The 19,676-nt window shown below is 43.8% G+C and overlaps 69 pseudogenes; all 69 read left to right on the forward strand.

Annotated features, from left to right (window-relative positions):
* Window positions 1-26: 26 nt before the first annotated feature.
* LOC146726470 (5S ribosomal RNA) lies at window positions 27-146 on the forward strand (annotated as a pseudogene).
* A 96-nt stretch (window positions 147-242) lies between these two features.
* Window positions 243-362, forward strand: LOC146726471 (5S ribosomal RNA; annotated as a pseudogene).
* A 313-nt stretch (window positions 363-675) lies between these two features.
* Window positions 676-795, forward strand: LOC146726472 (5S ribosomal RNA; annotated as a pseudogene).
* Window positions 796-1,012: 217 nt separating this feature from the next.
* On the forward strand, window positions 1,013-1,132 carry LOC146726473 (5S ribosomal RNA; annotated as a pseudogene).
* Window positions 1,133-1,227: 95 nt separating this feature from the next.
* Window positions 1,228-1,347, forward strand: LOC146726474 (5S ribosomal RNA; annotated as a pseudogene).
* Window positions 1,348-1,659: 312 nt separating this feature from the next.
* LOC146726475 (5S ribosomal RNA) lies at window positions 1,660-1,779 on the forward strand (annotated as a pseudogene).
* A 96-nt stretch (window positions 1,780-1,875) lies between these two features.
* LOC146726476 (5S ribosomal RNA) lies at window positions 1,876-1,995 on the forward strand (annotated as a pseudogene).
* A 96-nt stretch (window positions 1,996-2,091) lies between these two features.
* On the forward strand, window positions 2,092-2,211 carry LOC146726477 (5S ribosomal RNA; annotated as a pseudogene).
* A 506-nt stretch (window positions 2,212-2,717) lies between these two features.
* On the forward strand, window positions 2,718-2,837 carry LOC146726478 (5S ribosomal RNA; annotated as a pseudogene).
* A 96-nt stretch (window positions 2,838-2,933) lies between these two features.
* On the forward strand, window positions 2,934-3,053 carry LOC146726479 (5S ribosomal RNA; annotated as a pseudogene).
* Window positions 3,054-3,149: 96 nt separating this feature from the next.
* On the forward strand, window positions 3,150-3,269 carry LOC146726480 (5S ribosomal RNA; annotated as a pseudogene).
* Window positions 3,270-3,365: 96 nt separating this feature from the next.
* On the forward strand, window positions 3,366-3,485 carry LOC146726481 (5S ribosomal RNA; annotated as a pseudogene).
* A 96-nt stretch (window positions 3,486-3,581) lies between these two features.
* LOC146726482 (5S ribosomal RNA) lies at window positions 3,582-3,701 on the forward strand (annotated as a pseudogene).
* A 97-nt stretch (window positions 3,702-3,798) lies between these two features.
* On the forward strand, window positions 3,799-3,918 carry LOC146726483 (5S ribosomal RNA; annotated as a pseudogene).
* A 96-nt stretch (window positions 3,919-4,014) lies between these two features.
* Window positions 4,015-4,134, forward strand: LOC146726484 (5S ribosomal RNA; annotated as a pseudogene).
* Window positions 4,135-4,230: 96 nt separating this feature from the next.
* Window positions 4,231-4,350, forward strand: LOC146726485 (5S ribosomal RNA; annotated as a pseudogene).
* A 521-nt stretch (window positions 4,351-4,871) lies between these two features.
* On the forward strand, window positions 4,872-4,991 carry LOC146726486 (5S ribosomal RNA; annotated as a pseudogene).
* Window positions 4,992-5,087: 96 nt separating this feature from the next.
* On the forward strand, window positions 5,088-5,207 carry LOC146726487 (5S ribosomal RNA; annotated as a pseudogene).
* A 96-nt stretch (window positions 5,208-5,303) lies between these two features.
* On the forward strand, window positions 5,304-5,423 carry LOC146726488 (5S ribosomal RNA; annotated as a pseudogene).
* A 96-nt stretch (window positions 5,424-5,519) lies between these two features.
* On the forward strand, window positions 5,520-5,639 carry LOC146726489 (5S ribosomal RNA; annotated as a pseudogene).
* A 65-nt stretch (window positions 5,640-5,704) lies between these two features.
* LOC146726490 (5S ribosomal RNA) lies at window positions 5,705-5,824 on the forward strand (annotated as a pseudogene).
* Window positions 5,825-6,039: 215 nt separating this feature from the next.
* Window positions 6,040-6,158, forward strand: LOC146726491 (5S ribosomal RNA; annotated as a pseudogene).
* Window positions 6,159-6,254: 96 nt separating this feature from the next.
* Window positions 6,255-6,374, forward strand: LOC146726492 (5S ribosomal RNA; annotated as a pseudogene).
* A 96-nt stretch (window positions 6,375-6,470) lies between these two features.
* LOC146726493 (5S ribosomal RNA) lies at window positions 6,471-6,590 on the forward strand (annotated as a pseudogene).
* A 95-nt stretch (window positions 6,591-6,685) lies between these two features.
* On the forward strand, window positions 6,686-6,805 carry LOC146726494 (5S ribosomal RNA; annotated as a pseudogene).
* A 745-nt stretch (window positions 6,806-7,550) lies between these two features.
* On the forward strand, window positions 7,551-7,670 carry LOC146726495 (5S ribosomal RNA; annotated as a pseudogene).
* A 95-nt stretch (window positions 7,671-7,765) lies between these two features.
* LOC146726496 (5S ribosomal RNA) lies at window positions 7,766-7,885 on the forward strand (annotated as a pseudogene).
* A 313-nt stretch (window positions 7,886-8,198) lies between these two features.
* On the forward strand, window positions 8,199-8,318 carry LOC146726497 (5S ribosomal RNA; annotated as a pseudogene).
* Window positions 8,319-8,414: 96 nt separating this feature from the next.
* On the forward strand, window positions 8,415-8,534 carry LOC146726498 (5S ribosomal RNA; annotated as a pseudogene).
* Window positions 8,535-8,630: 96 nt separating this feature from the next.
* LOC146726499 (5S ribosomal RNA) lies at window positions 8,631-8,750 on the forward strand (annotated as a pseudogene).
* A 95-nt stretch (window positions 8,751-8,845) lies between these two features.
* On the forward strand, window positions 8,846-8,964 carry LOC146726500 (5S ribosomal RNA; annotated as a pseudogene).
* A 214-nt stretch (window positions 8,965-9,178) lies between these two features.
* Window positions 9,179-9,298, forward strand: LOC146726501 (5S ribosomal RNA; annotated as a pseudogene).
* Window positions 9,299-9,394: 96 nt separating this feature from the next.
* LOC146726502 (5S ribosomal RNA) lies at window positions 9,395-9,514 on the forward strand (annotated as a pseudogene).
* Window positions 9,515-9,611: 97 nt separating this feature from the next.
* Window positions 9,612-9,731, forward strand: LOC146726503 (5S ribosomal RNA; annotated as a pseudogene).
* A 96-nt stretch (window positions 9,732-9,827) lies between these two features.
* Window positions 9,828-9,947, forward strand: LOC146726504 (5S ribosomal RNA; annotated as a pseudogene).
* Window positions 9,948-10,043: 96 nt separating this feature from the next.
* Window positions 10,044-10,163, forward strand: LOC146726505 (5S ribosomal RNA; annotated as a pseudogene).
* A 96-nt stretch (window positions 10,164-10,259) lies between these two features.
* Window positions 10,260-10,379, forward strand: LOC146726506 (5S ribosomal RNA; annotated as a pseudogene).
* Window positions 10,380-10,478: 99 nt separating this feature from the next.
* Window positions 10,479-10,598, forward strand: LOC146726507 (5S ribosomal RNA; annotated as a pseudogene).
* Window positions 10,599-10,694: 96 nt separating this feature from the next.
* Window positions 10,695-10,814, forward strand: LOC146726508 (5S ribosomal RNA; annotated as a pseudogene).
* A 311-nt stretch (window positions 10,815-11,125) lies between these two features.
* LOC146726509 (5S ribosomal RNA) lies at window positions 11,126-11,245 on the forward strand (annotated as a pseudogene).
* A 96-nt stretch (window positions 11,246-11,341) lies between these two features.
* LOC146726510 (5S ribosomal RNA) lies at window positions 11,342-11,461 on the forward strand (annotated as a pseudogene).
* A 217-nt stretch (window positions 11,462-11,678) lies between these two features.
* On the forward strand, window positions 11,679-11,798 carry LOC146726511 (5S ribosomal RNA; annotated as a pseudogene).
* A 95-nt stretch (window positions 11,799-11,893) lies between these two features.
* On the forward strand, window positions 11,894-12,013 carry LOC146726512 (5S ribosomal RNA; annotated as a pseudogene).
* Window positions 12,014-12,325: 312 nt separating this feature from the next.
* Window positions 12,326-12,445, forward strand: LOC146726513 (5S ribosomal RNA; annotated as a pseudogene).
* A 96-nt stretch (window positions 12,446-12,541) lies between these two features.
* Window positions 12,542-12,661, forward strand: LOC146726514 (5S ribosomal RNA; annotated as a pseudogene).
* Window positions 12,662-12,757: 96 nt separating this feature from the next.
* Window positions 12,758-12,877, forward strand: LOC146726515 (5S ribosomal RNA; annotated as a pseudogene).
* A 521-nt stretch (window positions 12,878-13,398) lies between these two features.
* Window positions 13,399-13,518, forward strand: LOC146726516 (5S ribosomal RNA; annotated as a pseudogene).
* A 96-nt stretch (window positions 13,519-13,614) lies between these two features.
* On the forward strand, window positions 13,615-13,734 carry LOC146726517 (5S ribosomal RNA; annotated as a pseudogene).
* A 96-nt stretch (window positions 13,735-13,830) lies between these two features.
* On the forward strand, window positions 13,831-13,950 carry LOC146726518 (5S ribosomal RNA; annotated as a pseudogene).
* A 96-nt stretch (window positions 13,951-14,046) lies between these two features.
* On the forward strand, window positions 14,047-14,166 carry LOC146726519 (5S ribosomal RNA; annotated as a pseudogene).
* Window positions 14,167-14,262: 96 nt separating this feature from the next.
* LOC146726520 (5S ribosomal RNA) lies at window positions 14,263-14,382 on the forward strand (annotated as a pseudogene).
* Window positions 14,383-14,479: 97 nt separating this feature from the next.
* Window positions 14,480-14,599, forward strand: LOC146726521 (5S ribosomal RNA; annotated as a pseudogene).
* Window positions 14,600-14,695: 96 nt separating this feature from the next.
* Window positions 14,696-14,815, forward strand: LOC146726522 (5S ribosomal RNA; annotated as a pseudogene).
* Window positions 14,816-14,911: 96 nt separating this feature from the next.
* Window positions 14,912-15,031, forward strand: LOC146726523 (5S ribosomal RNA; annotated as a pseudogene).
* Window positions 15,032-15,552: 521 nt separating this feature from the next.
* Window positions 15,553-15,672, forward strand: LOC146726524 (5S ribosomal RNA; annotated as a pseudogene).
* A 96-nt stretch (window positions 15,673-15,768) lies between these two features.
* LOC146726525 (5S ribosomal RNA) lies at window positions 15,769-15,888 on the forward strand (annotated as a pseudogene).
* Window positions 15,889-15,984: 96 nt separating this feature from the next.
* LOC146726526 (5S ribosomal RNA) lies at window positions 15,985-16,104 on the forward strand (annotated as a pseudogene).
* A 96-nt stretch (window positions 16,105-16,200) lies between these two features.
* On the forward strand, window positions 16,201-16,320 carry LOC146726527 (5S ribosomal RNA; annotated as a pseudogene).
* A 96-nt stretch (window positions 16,321-16,416) lies between these two features.
* Window positions 16,417-16,536, forward strand: LOC146726528 (5S ribosomal RNA; annotated as a pseudogene).
* A 65-nt stretch (window positions 16,537-16,601) lies between these two features.
* Window positions 16,602-16,721, forward strand: LOC146726529 (5S ribosomal RNA; annotated as a pseudogene).
* Window positions 16,722-16,936: 215 nt separating this feature from the next.
* LOC146726530 (5S ribosomal RNA) lies at window positions 16,937-17,055 on the forward strand (annotated as a pseudogene).
* A 312-nt stretch (window positions 17,056-17,367) lies between these two features.
* Window positions 17,368-17,487, forward strand: LOC146726531 (5S ribosomal RNA; annotated as a pseudogene).
* A 95-nt stretch (window positions 17,488-17,582) lies between these two features.
* Window positions 17,583-17,702, forward strand: LOC146726532 (5S ribosomal RNA; annotated as a pseudogene).
* A 97-nt stretch (window positions 17,703-17,799) lies between these two features.
* On the forward strand, window positions 17,800-17,919 carry LOC146726533 (5S ribosomal RNA; annotated as a pseudogene).
* A 528-nt stretch (window positions 17,920-18,447) lies between these two features.
* On the forward strand, window positions 18,448-18,567 carry LOC146726534 (5S ribosomal RNA; annotated as a pseudogene).
* A 96-nt stretch (window positions 18,568-18,663) lies between these two features.
* On the forward strand, window positions 18,664-18,783 carry LOC146726535 (5S ribosomal RNA; annotated as a pseudogene).
* Window positions 18,784-19,096: 313 nt separating this feature from the next.
* Window positions 19,097-19,216, forward strand: LOC146726536 (5S ribosomal RNA; annotated as a pseudogene).
* A 96-nt stretch (window positions 19,217-19,312) lies between these two features.
* LOC146726537 (5S ribosomal RNA) lies at window positions 19,313-19,432 on the forward strand (annotated as a pseudogene).
* Window positions 19,433-19,528: 96 nt separating this feature from the next.
* LOC146726538 (5S ribosomal RNA) lies at window positions 19,529-19,648 on the forward strand (annotated as a pseudogene).
* Window positions 19,649-19,676: the final 28 nt, after the last annotated feature.

Below are 19,676 nucleotides of genomic sequence, written 5' to 3' on the forward strand. Positions count from 1 at the left end.
TGACATACAATTCGGACGAATATTCAGCCTACTGCCAAACCATTGCAGAATACACCAGTTCTCATCCGATCACTGAAGTTAAGCTGCATCGGGCGTGGTTAGTACTTGCATGGGACACAGGCTGGGAATAACACGTGCATTAGGCTCATCAACATTTTTATTCCACCGTACATACTAACGTTTTCCCGGGATTTTTTGCCTAGCCGAAGTATTAAATTACATCCAATTCCGACGAATATTCAGCCTACTGCCAGACCATTGTAGAATACACTAGTTCTCGTCCGATCTCTGAAGTTAAGCTGCATTGGGCGTGGTTAGTACTTGCATGGTAGACCGGCTGAGAATACCACGTGCAGTAGGCTCATCAACATTTTTATTCCACATTACATACTAACTTTTACCCATGATTTTTTTGCCTAGCCGTAGCAGTAAATGACATCCAATTCCGACGAATATTCAGCCTACTGTCAAACCAATGCAGAACACACCAGTTCTCGTCTAATCACTGAATTTATGCTGCATCGGGCGTGGTTAGTACTTGCATGGGAGACCGGCTGGGAATACCACGTGCACTAGGCTCATCAACATTTTTATTCCACCGTACATACTAACTTTTTTCCGGGATTTTTTGACTAGCCGAAGTATTAAATTACATCCCATTCCAACGAATATTCAGCCTACTGCCAAACCATTGCAGAATACACAAGTTCTCGTCCGATTACTGAAGTTAAGCTGCATCAGGCTTGGTTAGTACTTGCATGGGAGACCGGCTGGGAATACCACGTGCAGTATGCTGATGAACATTTTTATTGCAGAAAACACCAGTTCTCGTCCGATCACTGAAGTTAAGCTGCATCGGGTGTGGTTAGTAATTGCATGGGAGACCGGCTGGGAATACCACGTGCATTAGGCTCATCAACATTTTTATTCCACCGTACATACTATCTTTTTTTCCCCGTGATTTTTTGCCTAGCCGTAGCATTAAATGACATCAAATTCTGACGAATATTCAGCCTACTGACAAACTATTGCAGAATACACCAGTTCTCCTCCGATCACTGAAGTTAAGCTGCATCGGGCGTGGTTAGTACTTGCATGGGAGACCGGCTGAGAATACCACATGCAGTAGGATCATCAACATTTTTATTCCACCGTACATACTAACTTTTTCGCGGGATTTTTTGCATAGCCGAAGCATAAACGACATCCAATTCCGACGAATATTCAGCCTACTGCCAACCCATTGCATAATTCACCAATTCTCGTCCGATCACTGAAGTTAAGCTGCATCGGGCGTGGTTAGTACTTGCATGGGAGACCGGCTGGGAATACCATGTGCAGTAGGCTCATCAACATTTTTATTCCACATTACATACTCACTTTTTCCAATGATTTTTTGCCTAGACGAAACATTAAATGACATAAAATTCGGACGAATATTCAGCCCACTGCCAAACCATTGCAGAATACACCAGTTCTCGTCCGATCTCTGACGTTAAGATGCATCTGGAGTGGTTAGTACTTGCATGGGAGACCGGCTGAGAATACCACGTGTAGTAGGCTTATCGACATTTTTATTCCAACGTACATACCAACATTTTCCCGGGATTTTTTGCCAAGCCGAAGCGTTAAACGACATCCAATTCTGACGAATACACAGCCTACTGCCAACCCATTGCATAATTCACCAGTTCTCGTCCGATCACTGAAGTTAAGCTGCATCGGGCGTGGTTAGTACTTGCATGGGAGACCGGCTGGGAATACCACGTGCAGTAGGCTCATCAACATTTTTATTCCACATTACATACTAACTTTTTCCCATGATTTTTTGCCTAGACGAAACATTAAATAACATAAAATTCGGACGAATACTCAGCCTACTGCCAAACCATTGCAGAACACACCAGTTCTCGTCCGATCACTGAAGTTAAGCTGCATCTGGAGTGGTTAGTACTTGCATGGGAGACCGGCTGGGAATACCACGTGCATTAGGCTCATCAACATTTTTATTCCACATTACATACTAACTGTTTCCTATGATTTTTTGTCTAGCCGTGGCATTAAATGACATCCAATTCGGACGAGTATACAGCCTACTGCCAAACCATTGCAGAATACACCAGTTCTCCTCCGATCACTGAAGTTAAGCTGCATTGGGCGTGGTTAGTACTTGCATGGGAGACCGGTTGGGAATACCACGTGCAGTAGGCTGATGAACTTTTTTATTCCACCGTACTTACTAACTTTTTTCCATGATTTTTTGCCTAACCGAAGCATTAAATGATATCCAATTGCGACGAATATTCAGCCTACTGCCAAACCAATGCAAAATACACCAGTTCTCGTCCTATCACTGAAGTTAAACTGCATCGGGCATGGTTAGGACTTGCAAGGGAGACCGGCTGGGAATACCACGTGCAGTAGGCCCATCAACATTTTTATTCCACATTACATTCTACCTTTTTCCCATGATTTTTTGCCCAGATGAAGCATTAAATGACATACAATTCGGACGAATATTCAGCCTACTGGCAAACCATTGCAGAATACACCAGTTCTCGTCCGATCACTGAAGTTAAGTTGCATGGGAGACCGGCCTGGAATACCATGTGCATTAGGCTCATCAACATTTTTATTCCACCATACATACTAACTTTTTCCCGGGATTTTTTGCCTAGCCGAAGTATTAAATTACATCCAATTCCGACGAATATTCAGCCTACTGCCAAACCATTGCAGAATACACCAGTTCTCGTCCGATCACTGAAGTTAAGCTGCATCGGGCGTGGTCAGTACTTGCATGGGAGACCGGCTGGGAATACCAAGTGCATTAGGCTCATCAACATTTTTATTCCACTGTACATACTAACTTTTTCCCTGGATTTTTTGCTTAGCCAAAGCGTTAAACGACATCCATTTCTGACGAATATTAAGCCTACTGTCAAACCATTGCAGAACACACCAGTTCTCGTCCGATCACTGAAGTTAAGCTGCATCGGGCGTGGTTAGTACTTGCATGGGAGACCTTCTGGGACTACCACGTGCAGTAGGCTCATCAACATTTTTATTCCACATTGCATACTAACTTTTTCCCACGATTATTTGTCTAGCCGTAGCATTAAATGACATCCATTTCCGACAAATATTCAGCCTACTGCCAAACCATTGCAGAATACACAAGTTCTCGTCTGATCACTGAAGTTAAGCTTCATCGGGCGTGGTCAGTACTTGCACGGGAGACCGGCTGGGAATACCACGTGCAGTAGGCTCATCAACATTTTTATTCCATATTACATACTAACTTTTTCCCATGATTTTTTGCCTAGACGAAGCATTAAATTACATACAGTTCGGACGAATATTCAGCCTACGGCCAAACCATTGCATAATACACCAGTTCTCGTCCGATCACTGAAGTTAAACTGCATCGGGCGTTGTTAGTACTTGCATGGGAGACCGGCTGGGAATACCACTTGCAGTAGGCTTATCAACATTTTCATTCCACATTGCATACTAACTTTTTCCCATGATTATTTGTCTAGCCGTAGCATTAAATGACATTCAATTCCGACGATAATTCAGCCTACTGCCAAACCATTGCAGAATACACCAGTTCTCGTCCGATCACTGAAGTTAAGCTGCATCGGGCATGGTTAGGACTTGCATGGGAGACCGGCTGGGAATACCACATGCAGTAGGCCCATCAACATTTTTATTCCACATTACATTCTAACTTTTTCCCATGATTTTTTTGCGTAGACGAAGCATTAAATGACTTACAATTCGGACGAATATTCAGCCTACTGCCAAACCATTGCAGAATACACCAGTTCTCATCCGATCACTGAAGTTAAGCTGCATCGGGCGTGGTTAGTACTTGCATGGGACACAGGCTGGGAATAACACGTGCATTAGGCTCATCAACATTTTTATTCCACCGTACATACTAACGTTTTCCCGGGATTTTTTGCCTAGCCGAAGTATTAAATTACATCCAATTCCAACGAATATTCAGCCTACTGCCACACCATGGCAGAATACACTAGTTTTCGTCCGATCTCTGAAGTTAAGCTGCATTGGGCGTGGTTAGTACTTGCATGGGAGACCGGCTGGGAATACCAGGTACATTAGGCTCATCAACATTTTTATTCCACCGTACATACTAACTTTTTCCCAGGATTTTTTGCCTCGCCGAAGTACTAAATTACCTCCAATTCCGTCGAATATTCAGGCTACTGCCAAACCATAGCAGAATACACCATTTCTCGCCCGATCACTGAAGTTAACCTGCATTGGGCGTGGTTAGTACTTGCATGGGAGACCGGCTGGGAATACCACGTGCAGTAGGCTGATGAACATTTTTATTCCACCGTACTTACTAACTTTTTTCCATGATTTTTTGCCTAACCGAAGCATTAAATGATATCTAATTGCGACGAATATTCAGCCTACTGCCAAACCAATGCAAAATACACCAGTTCTCGTCCGATCATTGAAGTTAAGCCGCATCGGGCATGGTTAGGACTTGCACGGGAGACCGGCTGGGAATACCACGTGCAGTAGGTCCATCAACATTTTTATTCCACATTACATTCTACCTTTTCCCCATGATTTTTTGCCCAGACGAAGCATTAAATGACATACAATTCGGACAAATGTTCAGCCTACTGGCAAACCATTGCAGAATACACCAGTTCTCGTCCGATCACTGAAGTTAAGCTGCATCGGGCGTGGTTGCATGGGAGACCGGCTGGGAATACCAAGTGCATTAGGCTCATCAACATTTTTATTCCACCATACATACTAACTTTTTCCCGGGATTTTTTGCTTAGCCGAAGCGTTAAACGACATCCAATTCTGACAAATATTCAGCCTATTGCCAAACCATTGCAGAACACACCAGTTCTCGTCCGATCACTGAAGTTAAGCTGCATCGGGCGTGGTTAGTACTTGCATGGTAGACCTGCTGGGAATACCACGTGCAGTAGGCTCATCAACATTGTTATTCCACATTACATACTAACTTTTTCCCATGTTTTTTTGCCTAGACGAAGCATTAAATTACATACAGTTCGGACGAATATACTGCCTACGGCCAAACCATTGCATAATATACCAGTTCTCGTCCGATCACTGAAGTTAAGCTGCATTGGGCGTGGTCAGTACTTGCATGGGAGACCGGCTGGGAATACCACGTGCATTAGGCTTATCAACATTTTGATGCCACATTGCATACTAACTTTTTCCCATGATTATTTGTCTATCCGTAGCATTAAATGACATAGAATTCCGACGATAATTCAGCCTACTGCCAAACCATTGCAGAATACACCAGTTCTCGTCCGATCACTGAAGTTAACCTGCATTGGGCGTGGTTAGTACTTGCATGGGAGACCGGCTGGGAATACCGCGTGCAGTAGGCTGATGAACATTTTTATTCCACCGTACTTACTAAATTTTTTCCATGATTTTTTGCCTATGCAACGCATTAAATGACATCCAGTTGCAACGAATATTCAGCCTACTGCCAAACCAATGCAGAATACACCAGTTCTCGTCCGGTCACTGAAGTTAAGCCGCATCGGGCATGGTTAGGACTTGCACGGGAGACCGGCTGGGAATACCGCGTGCAGTAGGCCCATGATTTCCCATGATTTTTCCCAAGCCGGAGCATTAAATGACATCCAATTCCGACGAATATTCAGCCTACAGCCAAACCATTGCAGAATACACCAGTTCTCGTCCGATCACTGAAGTTAAGCTGCATCGGGCGTTTTTAGTACTTGCCTGGGAGACCGGCTGGGAATACCACGTGCAGTAGGCTGATGAACTTTTTTATTGCAGAATACACCAGTTCTCGTCCGATCACTGAAGTTAAGCTGCATCGGGCGTGGTTAGTACTTGCATGGGAGACCGGCTGGGAATACCACGTGCAGTAGGCTCATCAACATTTTTATTCCACATTACATACTAACATTTTCCCCATGATTTTTTGCCTAGACGAAGCATTAAATGACATACAATTCGGACGAATATTCAGCCTACTGCCAACTATTGCAGAATACACCAGTTCTCATCCGATCACTGAAGTTAAGCTGCATCGGGCGTGGTTAGTACTTGCATGGGAGACCGGCTGGGAATACCTCGTTCAGTCGGCTCATCAAGATTTTTATTCCACCATACATACTAACTTTTTCCCGGGATTTTTTGCCTAGCCGAAGTATTAAATTACATCCAATTCCGACGAATATCTAGCCTACTGCCAAACCATAGCAGAATACACCAGATCTCGTCCGACCACTGAAGTTAAGCTGCATCGGGCGTGTTTAGTACTTGCATGGGAGATCGCCTGGGAATACCATGTGCATTATGCTCATCAACATTTTTATTCCACCGTACATACTAACGTTTGCCCGGGATTTTTTGCCTAGCCGAAGTATTAAATTACATCCAATTCCGACGAATATTCAGCCTACTGCCAAACCATTGCAGAATACACCAGTTCTCGTCCGATCTCTGAAGTCAAGCTGCATCGGGAGTGGTTAGTACTTGCATGGGAGACCGGCTGGGAATACCACGTGTAGTAGCCTTATCAACATTTTTATTCCACCGTACATGCAAAATTTTCCCGGGATTTTTTGCCTAGCCGAAGCGTTAAACGACATGCAATTCTGACGAATATTCAGCCTACTGTCAAAACATTGCAGAACACACCGGTTCTCGTTCGATAACTGAATTTAAGCTGCATCGGGCGTGGTTAGTACTTGCATGGGAGACCGGCTGAGAATAACACGTGCAGTAGGCTCATCAACATTTTTATTCCACATTACATACTAATTTTTTCCCCATGATTTTTTGCCTAGACGAAGCATTAAATGACATACAATTCAGACGAATATTCAGCCTACTGCCAAAACATTGCAGAATACACCAGTTCTCATCCGATCACTGAAGTTAAGCTGCATCGGCCGTGGTTAGTACTTGCATGGGACACAGGCTGGGAATAACACGTGCATTATGCTCATCAACATTTTTATTCCACCGTACATACTAACGTTTGCCCGGGATTTTTTGCCTAGCCGAAGTATTAAATTACATCCAATTCCGACGAATATTCAGCCTACTGCCAAACCATTGCAGAATACACCAGTTCTCGTCCGATCTCTGAAGTTGAGCTGCATCGGGAGTGGTTAGTACTTGCATGGGAGACCGGCTGGCAATACCAAGTGTAGTAGCCTTTTCAACATTTTTATTCCACCGTACATGCAAAATTTTCCCGGGATTTTTTGCCTAGCCGAAGCGTTAAACGACATGCAATTCTGATGAATATTCAACCTACTGTCAAACCATTGCAGAACACACCAGTTCTCTTTCGATAACTGAATTTAAGCTGCATCGCGCGTGGTTAGTACTTGCATGGGAGACTGGCTGAGAATAACACGTGCAGTAGGCTCATCAACATTTTTATTCCACATTACATACTAATTTTTTCCCCATGATTTTTTGCCTAGACGAAGCATTAAATGACATACAATTCGGACGAATATTCAGCCTACTGCCAAACCATTGCAGAATACACCAGTTCTCATCCGATCACTGAAGTTAAGCTGCATCGGGCGTGGTTAGTACTTGCATGGGACACAGGCTGGGAATAACACGTGCATTAGGCTCATCAACATTTTTATTCCACCGTACATACTAACGTTTTCCCGGGATTTTTGCCTAGCCGAAGTATTAAATTACATCCAATTCCGACGAATATTCAGCCTACTGCCAGACCATTGTAGAATACACTAGTTCTCGTCCGATCTCTGAAGTTAAGCTGCATTGGGCGTGGTTAGTACTTGCATGGTAGACCGGCTGAGAATACCACGTGCAGTAGGCTCATCAACATTTTTATTCCACATTACATACTAACTTTTACCCATGATTTTTTTGCCTAGCCGTAGCAGTAAATGACATCCAATTCCGACGAATATTCAGCCTACTGTCAAACCAATGCAGAACACACCAGTTCTCGTCTAATCACTGAATTTATGCTGCATCGGGCGTGGTTAGTACTTGCATGGGAGACCGGCTGGGAATACCACGTGCACTAGGCTCATCAACATTTTTATTCCACCGTACATACTAACTTTTTTCCGGGATTTTTTGACTAGCCGAAGTATTAAATTACATCCAATTCCGACGAATATTCAGCCTACTGCCAAACCATTGCAGAGTACACCAGTTCTCGTCCGATCACTGAAGTTAAGCTGTATCGGTCGTGGTTAGTACTTGCATGGGAGACCTGCTGGGAATGCCACGTGCAGTAGGCTTATCAACATTTTTATTCCACCGTACATACTATCTTTTTCCATTGATTATTTGCCTAGCCGAAACATTAATTGAAATCCAATTCCGACGAATATTCAGCCTACTGCCAAACCATTGCAGAATACACCAGTTCTCGTCCGATCTCTGAAGTTAAGCTGCATCGGGAGTGGTTAGTACTTGCATGGGAGACCGGCAGGGAATACCACGTGTAGTAGCCTTATCAACATTTTTATTTCACCGTACATGCAAAATTTTTCCCGGGATTTATTGCCTAGCCGAAGCGTTAAACGACATGCAATTCTGACGAATATTCAGCCTACTGTCAAACCATTGCAGAACACACCAGTTCTCGTTCGATAACTGAATTTAAGCTGCATCGGGCGTGGTTAGTACTTGCCTGGGAGACCGGCTGAGAATAATACGTGCAGTAGGCTCAACAACATTTTATTCCACATTACATACTAACTTTTACCCATGATTTTTTGCCTAGCCGTAGCATTAAATGACATCAAATTCCGACGAATATTCAGCCTACTGCCAAACTATTGCATAATACACCAGTTCTCGTCTGATAACTGAAGTTAAGCTGCATCGGGCGTGTTTAGTACTTGCCTGGAGACCGGCTGGGAATACCACGTGCAGTAGGCTGATGAACTTTTTTATTGCAGAATACACCAGTTCTCGTCCGATCACTGAAGTTAAGCTGCATCGGGCGTGCTTAGTACTTGCATGGGAGACCGGCTGGGAATACCACGTGCAGTAGGCTCTTCAACATTTTTATTCCACATTACATACTAACTTTTTCCCCATGATTTTTGCCTAGACGAAGCATTAAATGACATACAATTCGGACGAATATTCAGCCTACTCCCAAACCATTGCAGAATACACCAGTTCTCATCCGATCACTGAAGTTAAGCTGCATCGGGCGTGGTTAGTACTTGCATGGGACACAGGCTGGGAATAACACGTGCATTAGGCTCATCAACATTTTTATTCCACCGTACATACTAACGTTTTCCCGGGATTTTTTGCCTAGCCGAAGTATTAAATTACATCCAATTGCAACGAATATTCAGCCTACTGCCTAACCATTGCAGAATACACTAGTTCTCGTCCGATCTCTGAAGTTAAGCTGCATTGGGCGTGGTTAGTACTTGCATGGGAGACCGGCTGAGAATACCACGTGCAGTAGGCTCATCAACATTTTTATTCCACATTTCATACTAACTTTTACCCATGATTTTTTTGCCAAGCCGTAGCATTAAATGACATTCAATTCCGACGAATCTTCAGCCTACTGCCAAATCATTGCAGAATACACAAGTTCTCGCCGGATCACTGAAGTTAAGCTGCATTGGACGTGGTTAGTACTTGCATGGGAGACCGGATGGGAATATCACCTGCAGTAGGCTTATCAAAATTTTCATTCCATCGGACATACTAACTTTTTCCAGGGATTTGTTGCCTAGCCGAAGCATTAAATTACATCCAATTCCGACGAATATTCAGCCTACTGCCAAACCATTGCAGAGTACAGCAGTTCTCGTCCGATCACTGAAGTTAAGCCGCATCGGGCGTGGTTAGTTCTTGCACGGGAGACCGGCTGGGAATACCACGTGCAGTAGGCTCATCAATATTTTTATTCCACATTACATAATAACTTTTTCCCATGATTTTTTGCCTAGACGAAGCATTAAATGACATACAATTCGGACGAATATTCAGCCTACTGCCAAACCATTGCAGAATACACCAGTTCTCGTCCGATCACTGAAGTTAAGCTGCATTGGGCGTGGTTAATACTTGCATGGGAGACCGGCTGGGAATACCACGTGCATTAGGCTCATCAACATTTTTATTCCACCATACATACTAACTTGATCCCGGGATTTTTTGCCTAGCCGAAGTATTAAATTACATCCAATTCCGACGAATATCCAGCCTGCTGCCAAACCAATGCAGAATACACCAGTTCTCGTCCGATCACTGAAGTTAAGCTGCATCGGGCGTGGTTAGTACTTGCATAGGAGACCCGCTGGGAATACCACGTGCAGTAGGCTCATCAACATTTTTATTCCACATTACATACTAACTTTTACCCAAAATTTTGTTTTGCCTAGCCGTAGCATTAAATTACATCCAATTCCGACGAATATTCAGCCTACTGCCAAACCATTGCAGTATACACCAGTTTTCGTCGGATCACTGAAGTTAAGCTGCATTGGGTGTGGTTAGTATTTGCTTGGGAGACCGGCTGGGAATACCACCTGCAGTAGGCCTATCAACATTTTTATTCCACCGTATATACTAACATTTTCCCGGGATTTGTTGCCTAGCCGAAGTATTAAATTACATCCAATTCTGACGAATATTCAGCCTACTGCCAAACCATTGCAGAGTACACCAGTTCTCGTCCGATCACTGAAGTTAAGCTGCTTTGGGCGTGGTTAGTACTTGCATGGGAGAACGGCTGGGAATACCACGTCCATTAGGCTCATCAACATTTTTATTCCACCGTACATACTAACTTTTTCCCGGGATTTTTTGCCTAGCCGAAGTATTAAATTACATCCAATTCTGACGAATATCCATCCTACTGCCAAACCATTGCAGAATACACCAGTTCTCGTCCGAGCACTGAAGTTTGGCTGCATCGGGCGTGGTTAGTTCTTGCACGGGAGACCGGCTTAGAATACCACGAGTAGTAGGCTTACCAACATTTTTATTCCTCCGTAAATGCCAAATTTCCCCCAGATTTTTTGCCTAGCCGAGGCGTAAAACGACATGCAATTCTGACGAATATTCAGCCTACTGTCAAACCATTGCAGAACACACCAGTTCTCGTCCGATCACTGAAGTTAAGCTGCATCGGACGTGGTTAGTACTTGAATGGGAGACCGGCTGGGAATGTCACGTGCATTAGGCTCATCAACATTTTTATTACACATTACATATTCACTTTTTCCTATGATGTTTTGCCTAGCCGTAGCATTAAATGACATCCCATTCCGACGAATATTCAGCCTACTGCCAAACCATTGCAGAATACACAAGTTCTCGTCCGATTACTGAAGTTAAGCTGCATCAGGCTTGGTTAGTACTTGCATGGGAGACCGGCTGGGAATACCACGTGCAGTATGCTGATGAACATTTTTATTGCAGAAAACACCAGTTCTCGTCCGATCACTGAAGTTAAGCTGCATCGGGTGTGGTTAGTAATTGCATGGGAGACCGGCTGGGAATACCACGTGCATTAGGCTCATCAACATTTTTATTCCACCGTACATACTATCTTTTTTTCCCCGTGATTTTTTGCCTAGCCGTAGCATTAAATGACATCAAATTCTGACGAATATTCAGCCTACTGACAAACTATTGCAGAATACACCAGTTCTCCTCCGATCACTGAAGTTAAGCTGCATCGGGCGTGGTTAGTACTTGCATGGGAGACCGGCTGAGAATACCACATGCAGTAGGATCATCAACATTTTTATTCCACCGTACATACTAACTTTTTCGCGGGATTTTTTGCATAGCCGAAGCATAAACGACATCCAATTCCGACGAATATTCAGCCTACTGCCAACCCATTGCATAATTCACCAATTCTCGTCCGATCACTGAAGTTAAGCTGCATCGGGCGTGGTTAGTACTTGCATGGGAGACCGGCTGGGAATACCATGTGCAGTAGGCTCATCAACATTTTTATTCCACATTACATACTCACTTTTTCCAATGATTTTTTGCCTAGACGAAACATTAAATGACATAAAATTCGGACGAATATTCAGCCCACTGCCAAACCATTGCAGAATACACCAGTTCTCGTCCGATCTCTGACGTTAAGATGCATCTGGAGTGGTTAGTACTTGCATGGGAGACCGGCTGGGAATACCACGTGTAGTAGGCTTATCGACATTTTTATTCCAACGTACATACCAACATTTTCCCGGGATTTTTTGCCAAGCCGAAGCGTTAAACGACATCCAATTCTGACGAATACACAGCCTACTGCCAACCCATTGCATAATTCACCAGTTCTCGTCCGATCACTGAAGTTAAGCTGCATCGGGCGTGGTTAGTACTTGCATGGGAGACCGGCTGGGAATACCACGTGCAGTAGGCTCATCAACATTTTTATTCCACATTACATACTAAATTTTTCCCATGATTTTTTGCCTAGACGAAACATTAAATAACATAAAATTCGGACGAATACTCAGCCTACTGCCAAACCATTGCAGAACACACCAGTTCTCGTCCGATCACTGAAGTTAAGCTGCATCTGGAGTGGTTAGTACTTGCATGGGAGACCGGCTGGGAATACCACGTGCATTAGGCTCATCAACATTTTTATTCCACATTACATACTAACTGTTTCCTATGATTTTTTGTCTAGCCGTGGCATTAAATGACATCCAATTCGGACGAGTATACAGCCTACTGCCAAACCATTGCAGAATACACCAGTTCTCCTCCGATCACTGAAGTTAAGCTGCATTGGGCGTGGTTAGTACTTTCATGGGAGACCGGTTGGGAATACCACGTGCAGTAGGCTGATGAACTTTTTTATTCCACCGTACTTACTAACTTTTTTCCATGATTTTTTGCCTAACCGAAGCATTAAATGATATCCAATTGCGACGAATATTCAGCCTACTGCCAAACCAATGCAAAATACACCAGTTCTCGTCCTATCACTGAAGTTAAACTGCATCGGGCATGGTTAGGACTTGCAAGGGAGACCGGCTGGGAATACCACGTGCAGTAGGCCCATCAACATTTTTATTCCACATTACATTCTACCTTTTTCCCATGATTTTTTGCCCAGATGAAGCATTAAATGACATACAATTCGGACGAATATTCAGCCTACTGGCAAACCATTGCAGAATACACCAGTTCTCGTCCGATCACTGAAGTTAAGCTGCATCGGGCGTGGTTGCATGGGAGACCGGCCAGGAATACCATGTGCATTAGGCTCATCAACATTTTTATTCCACCATACATACTAACTTTTTCCCGGGATTTTTTGCCTAGCCGAAGTATTAAATTACATCCAATTCCGACGAATATTCAGCCTACTGCCAAACCATTGCAGAATACACCAGTTCTCGTCCGATCACTGAAGTTAAGCTGCATCGGGCGTGGTCAGTACTTGCATGGGAGACCGGCTGGGAATACCAAGTGCATTAGGCTCATCAACATTTTTATTCCACTGTACATACTAACTTTTTCCCTGGATTTTTTGCTTAGCCAAAGCGTTAAACGACATCCATTTCTGACGAATATTAAGCCTACTGTCAAACCATTGCAGAACACACCAGTTCTCGTCCGATCACTGAAGTTAAGCTGCATCGGGCGTGGTTAGTACTTGCATGGGAGACCTTCTGGGACTACCACGTGCAGTAGGCTCATCAACATTTTTATTCCACATTGCATACTAACTTTTTCCCACGATTATTTGTCTAGCCGTAGCATTAAATGACATCCATTTCCGACAAATATTCAGCCTACTGCCAAACCATTGCAGAATACACAAGTTCTCGTCTGATCACTGAAGTTAAGCTTCATCGGGCGTGGTCAGTACTTGCACGGGAGACCGGCTGGGAATACCACGTGCAGTAGGCTCATCAACATTTTTATTCCATATTACATACTAACTTTTTCCCATGATTTTTTGCCTAGACGAAGCATTAAATTACATACAGTTCGGACGAATATTCAGCCTACGGCCAAACCATTGCATAATACACCAGTTCTCGTCCGATCACTGAAGTTAAGCTGCATCGGGCGTTGTTAGTACTTGCATGGGAGACCGGCTGGGAATACCACTTGCAGTAGGCTTATCAACATTTTCATTCCACATTGCATACTAACTTTTTCCCATGATTATTTGTCTAGCCGTAGCATTAAATGACATTCAATTCCGACGATAATTCAGCCTACTGCCAAACCATTGCAGAATACACCAGTTCTCGTCCGATCACTGAAGTTAAGCTGCATCGGGCATGGTTAGGACTTGCATGGGAGACCGGCTGGGAATACCACATGCAGTAGGCCCATCAACATTTTTATTCCACATTACATTCTAACTTTTTCCCATGATTTTTTTGCGTAGACGAAGCATTAAATGACTTACAATTCGGACGAATATTCAGCCTACTGCCAAACCATTGCAGAATACACCAGTTCTCATCCGATCACTGAAGTTAAGCTGCATCGGGCGTGGTTAGTACTTGCATGGGACACAGGTTGGGAATAACACGTGCATTAGGCTCATCAACATTTTTATTCCACCGTACATACTAACGTTTTCCCGGGATTTTTTGCCTAGCCGAAGTATTAAATTACATCCAATTCCAACGAATATTCAGCCTACTGCCACACCATGGCAGAATACACTAGTTCTCGTCCGATCTCTGAAGTTAAGCTGCATTGGGCGTGGTTAGTACTTGCATGGGAGACCGGCTGGGAATACCAGGTACATTAGGCTCATCAACATTTTTATTCCACCGTACATACTAACTTTTTCCCAGGATTTTTTGCCTCGCCGAAGTACTAAATTACCTCCAATTCCGTCGAATATTCAGGCTACTGCCAAACCATAGCAGAATACACCATTTCTCGCCCGATCACTGAAGTTAACCTGCATTGGGCGTGGTTAGTACTTGCATGGGAGACCGGCTGGGAATACCACGTGCAGTAGGCTGATGAACATTTTTATTCCACCGTACTTACTAACTTTTTTCCATGATTTTTTGCCTAACCGAAGCATTAAATGATATCTAATTGCGACGAATATTCAGCCTACTGCCAAACCAATGCAAAATACACCAGTTCTCGTCCGATCATTGAAGTTAAGCCGCATCGGGCATGGTTAGGACTTGCACGGGAGACCGGCTGGGAATACCACGTGCAGTAGGTCCATCAACATTTTTATTCCACATTACATTCTACCTTTTCCCCATGATTTTTTGCCCAGACGAAGCATTAAATGACATACAATTCGGACAAATGTTCAGCCTACTGGCAAACCATTGCAGAATACACCAGTTCTCGTCCGATCACTGAAGTTAAGCTGCATCGGGCGTGGTTGCATGGGAGACCGGCTGGGAATACCAAGTGCATTAGGCCCATCAACATTTTTATTCCACCATACATACTAACTTTTTCCCGGGATTTTTTGCTTAGCCGAAGCGTTAAACGACATCCAATTCTGACAAATATTCAGCCTATTGCCAAACCATTGCAGAACACACCAGTTCTCGTCCGATCACTGAAGTTAAGCTGCATCGGGCGTGGTTAGTACTTGCATGGTAGACCTGCTGGGAATACCACGTGCAGTAGGCTCATCAACATTGTTATTCCACATTACATACTAACTTTTTCCCATGTTTTTTTGCCTAGACGAAGCATTAAATTACATACAGTTCGGACGAATATACTGCCTACGGCCAAACCATTGCATAATATACCAGTTCTCGTCCGATCACTGAAGTTAAGCTGCATTGGGCGTGGTCAGTACTTGCATGGGAGACCGGCTGGGAATACCACGTGCATTAGGCTCATCAACATTTTTATTCCACGGTACATACTAACTTTTTCCCGGAATTGTTTGCCTAGCCGAAATACTGAATTACATCCAATTCCGACGAATATTCAGGCTACTGCCAAACCATAGCAGAATACACCATTTCTCGCCAAATCACTGAAGTTAAGCTGCATCGGGCGTGGTTAGTACTTGCATGGGAGACCTGCTGGGAATACCACGTGCAGTAGGCTTATCAACATTTTGATGCCACATTGCATACTAACTTTTTCCCATGATTATTTGTCTATCCGTAGCATTAAATGACATAGAATTCCGACGATAATTCAGCCTACTGCCAAACCATTGCAGAATACACCAGTTCTCGTCCGATCACTGAAGTTAACCTGCATTGGGCGTGGTTAGTACTTGCATGGGAGACCGGCTGGGAATACCGCGTGCAGTAGGCTGATGAACATTTTTATTCCACCGTACTTACTAAATTTTTTCCATGATTTTTTGCCTATGCAACGCATTAAATGACATCCAGTTGCAACGAATATTCAGCCTACTGCCAAACCAATGCAGAATACACCAGTTCTCGTCCGGTCACTGAAGTTAAGCCGCATCGGGCATGGTTAGGACTTGCACGGGAGACCGGCTGGGAATACCGCGTGCAGTAGGCCCATGATTTCCCATGATTTTTCCCAAGCCGGAGCATTAAATGACATCCAATTCCGACGAATATTCAGCCTACAGCCAAACCATTGCAGAATACACCAGTTCTCGTCCGATCACTGAAGTTAAGCTGCATCGGGCGTTTTTAGTACTTGCCTGGGAGACCGGCTGGGAATACCACGTGCAGTAGGCTGATGAACTTTTTTATTGCAGAATACACCAGTTCTCGTCCGATCACTGAAGTTAAGCTGCATCGGGCGTGGTTAGTACTTGCATGGGAGACCGGCTGGGAATACCACGTGCAGTAGGCTCATCAACATTTTTATTCCACATTACATACTAACATTTTCCCCATGATTTTTTGCCTAGACGAAGCATTAAATGACATACAATTCGGACGAATATTCAGCCTACTGCCAACTATTGCAGAATACACCAGTTCTCATCCGATCACTGAAGTTAAGCTGCATCGGGCGTGGTTAGTACTTGCATGGGAGACCGGCTGGGAATACCTCGTTCAGTCGGCTCATCAAGATTTTTATTCCACCATACATACTAACTTTTTCCCGGGATTTTTTGCCTAGCCGAAGTATTAAATTACATCCAATTCCGACGAATATCTAGCCTACTGCCAAACCATAGCAGAATACACCAGCTCTCGTCCGACCACTGAAGTTAAGCTGCATCGGGCGTGTTTAGTACTTGCATGGGAGATCGGCTGGGAATACCATGTGCATTATGCTCATCAACATTTTTATTCCACCGTACATACTAACGTTTGCCCGGGATTTTTTGCCTAGCCGAAGTATTAAATTACATCCAATTCCGACGAATATTCAGCCTACTGCCAAACCATTGCAAAATACACCAGTTCTCGTCCGATCTCTGAAGTCAAGCTGCATCGGGAGTGGTTAGTACTTGCATGGGAGACCGGCTGGGAATACCACGTGTAGTAGCCTTATCAACATTTTTATTCCACCGTACATGCAAAATTTTCCCGGGATTTTTTGCCTAGCCGAAGCGTTAAACGACATGCAATTCTGACGAATATTCAGCCTACTGTCAAAACATTGCAGAACACACCGGTTCTCGTTCGATAACTGAATTTAAGCTGCATCGGGCGTGGTTAGTACTTGCATGGGAGACCGGCTGAGAATAACACGTGCAGTAGGCTCATCAACATTTTTATTCCACATTACATACTAATTTTTTCCCCATGAATTTTTGCCTAGACGAAGCATTAAATGACATACAATTCGGACGAATATTCAGCCTACTGCCAAACCATTGCAGAATACACCAGTTCTCATCCGATCACTGAAGTTAAGCTGCATCGGGCGTGGTTAGTACTTGCATGGGACACAGGCTGGGAATAACACGTGCATTATGCTCATCAACATTTTTATTACACCGTACATACTAACGTTTGCCCGGGATTTTTTGCCTAGCCGAAGTATTAAATTACATCCAATTCCGACGAATATTCAGCCTACTGCCAAACCATTGCAGAATACACCAGTTCTCGTCCGATCTCTGAAGTTAAGCTGCATCGGGAGTGGTTAGTACTTGCATGGGAGACCGGCTGGCAATACCAAGTGTAGTAGCCATATCAACATTTTTATTCCACCGTACATGCAAAATTTTCCCGGGATTTTTTGCCTAGCCGAAGCGTTAAACGACATGCAATTCTGATGAATATTCAACCTACTGTCAAACCATTGCAGAACACACCAGTTCTCTTTCGATAACTGAATTTAAGCTGCATCGCGCGTGGTTAGTACTTGCATGGGAGACTGGCTGAGAATAACACGTGCAGTAGGCTCATCAACATTTTTATTCCACATTACATACTAATTTTTTCCCCATGATTTTTTGCCTAGACGAAGCATTAAATGACATACAATTCGGACGAATATTCAGCCTACTGCCAAACCAATGCAGAATACACCAGTTCTCATCCGATCACTGAAGTTAAGCTGCATCGGGCGTGGTTAGTACTTGCATGGGACACAGGCTGGGAATAACACGTGCATTAGGCTCATCAACATTTTTATTCCACCGTACATACTAACGTTTTCCCGGGATTTTTTGCCTAGCCGAAGTATTAAATTACATCCAATTCCGACGAATATTCAGCCTACTGCCAGACTATTGTAGAATACACTAGTTCTCGTCCGATCTCTGAAGTTAAGCTGCATTGGGCGTGGTTAGTACTTGCATGGTAGACCGGCTGAGAATACCACGTGCAGTAGGCTCATCAACATTTTTATTCCACATTACATACTAACTTTTACCCATGATTTTTTTGCCTAGCCGTAGCAGTAAATGACATCCAATTCCGACGAATATTCAGCCTACTGTCAAACCAATGCAGAACACACCAGTTCTCGTCTAATCACTGAATTTATGCTGCATCGGGCGTGGTTAGTACTTGCATGGGAGACCGGCTGGGAATACCACGTGCACTAGGCTCATCAACATTTTTATTCCACCGTACATACTAACTTTTTTCCGGGATTTTTTGACTAGCCGAAGTATTAAATTACATCCAATTCCGACGAATATTCAGCCTACTGCCAAACCATTGCAGAGTACACCAGTTCTCGTCCGATCACTGAAGTTAAGCTGTATCGGTCGTGGTTAGTACTTGCATGGGAGACCTGCTGGGAATGCCACGTGCAGTAGGCTTATCAACATTTTTATTCCACCGTACATACTATCTTTTTCCATTGATTATTTGCCTAGCCGAAACATTAATTGAAATCCAATTCCGACGAATATTCAGCCTACTGCCAAACCATTGCAGAATACACCAGTTCTCGTCCGATCTCTGAAGTTAAGCTGCATCGGGAGTGGTTAGTACTTGCATGGGAGACCGGCAGGGAATACCACGTGTAGTAGCCTTATCAACATTTTTATTTCACCGTACATGCAAAATTTTTCCCGGGATTTATTGCCTAGCCGAAGCGTTAAACGACATGCAATTCTGACGAATATTCAGCCTACTGTCAAACCATTGCAGAACACACCAGTTCTCGTTCGATAACTGAATTTAAGCTGCATCGGGCGTGGTTAGTACTTGCCTGGGAGACCGGCTGGGAATACCACGTGCAGTAGGCTGATGAACTTTTTTATTGCAGAATACACC

This window comes from Saccoglossus kowalevskii, unplaced genomic scaffold, assembly GCF_978046115.1.
Source record: "Saccoglossus kowalevskii unplaced genomic scaffold, keSacKowa6.1 SCAFFOLD_24, whole genome shotgun sequence".
NCBI lineage: Eukaryota > Metazoa > Hemichordata > Enteropneusta > Harrimaniidae > Saccoglossus > Saccoglossus kowalevskii.